Source organism: Arvicola amphibius, chromosome 14 (assembly GCF_903992535.2).
Source record: "Arvicola amphibius chromosome 14, mArvAmp1.2, whole genome shotgun sequence".
Classification (NCBI taxonomy): domain Eukaryota; kingdom Metazoa; phylum Chordata; class Mammalia; order Rodentia; family Cricetidae; genus Arvicola; species Arvicola amphibius.
The window spans coordinates 10,566,065-10,566,919 of NC_052060.1; the positions used below are offsets into that span (position 1 = coordinate 10,566,065).

General features: G+C 45.7%; 1 non-coding gene across 1 annotated transcript; it reads right to left on the minus strand.

Annotated features, from left to right (window-relative positions):
* Positions 1–211: 211 nt before the first annotated feature.
* LOC119801516 lies at positions 212–324 on the minus strand. The gene has a single exon (XR_005283206.1). It is a non-coding gene; the product is annotated as a small nucleolar RNA SNORA44 (small nucleolar RNA).
* Positions 325–855: the final 531 nt, after the last annotated feature.

Here is an 855-nt window from a genome sequence, read left to right on the forward strand (position 1 = left end):
CCTATTCCGCTTGTCCGTATATGTCACTATAAAATAGCTGTTGTCTGTCCGATGAGAGAATTTTCAGTGTGCCTTCCATCTCCTCATGACAGATAACTACTAAAAGCCTTGCTGTTTGCCTGGACTTGCAAATGTTCGTACTGTTTGTCAGCTTCTTCCATAATAACACTGCGCTAATTCTCGTTTTTTTTAATTTCTTTTCTATTTTAGTATATATAGGATAACTGAGTGGCATCTACAGGCACTGTGCTGACCTGGGCTGTCAAAGTCTCTCCAGTTCCTCTGGCATGAACTGGAGATCCCATAGCCTTTGGAAGCATGCTGACTACTTCTCTTCCTTACTAAACATTTACTCAACTCCCTCGTATTAAAGTCCGAGTTGTGCATTGTTTATCTAAGGAAGACTCCCAGAGTTGAATGAGTCTCACACCCACAACCCTCTGGATTTGCCCTGGTGCCATGTGTGTTCCCGGACACTATGACTTTCATCTTCAGGTTACAAGGGCAGGCTCTGGTCAGATCACCTGACTTGAGACTTTCAGCCACAAAGTTCTACGTGGATTTGAACCAAGGTCTGCCTTACGCTGGAGGAAGGCGGTTATCCTAACCCTCGCTCATTCCCCACCCCATCCAAGAGCATTCTGAACCTTGAGGATCTTTCTGTGCTTTATCTAAGATCCAAATGACTTTACTGACACCACCCCCCACTGTACACATGTGCCCCTTACCTACCTCACAGTTGATAGATTTTTTGGGGGGAAGGGGTTGGTTGAGACAGTGTAACAGCCCTGGCTGTCTTAGAAACTTTCTTGCAGACCAGGCCGACCTCAAACTCACTGAGATCCTCCTGCTTCT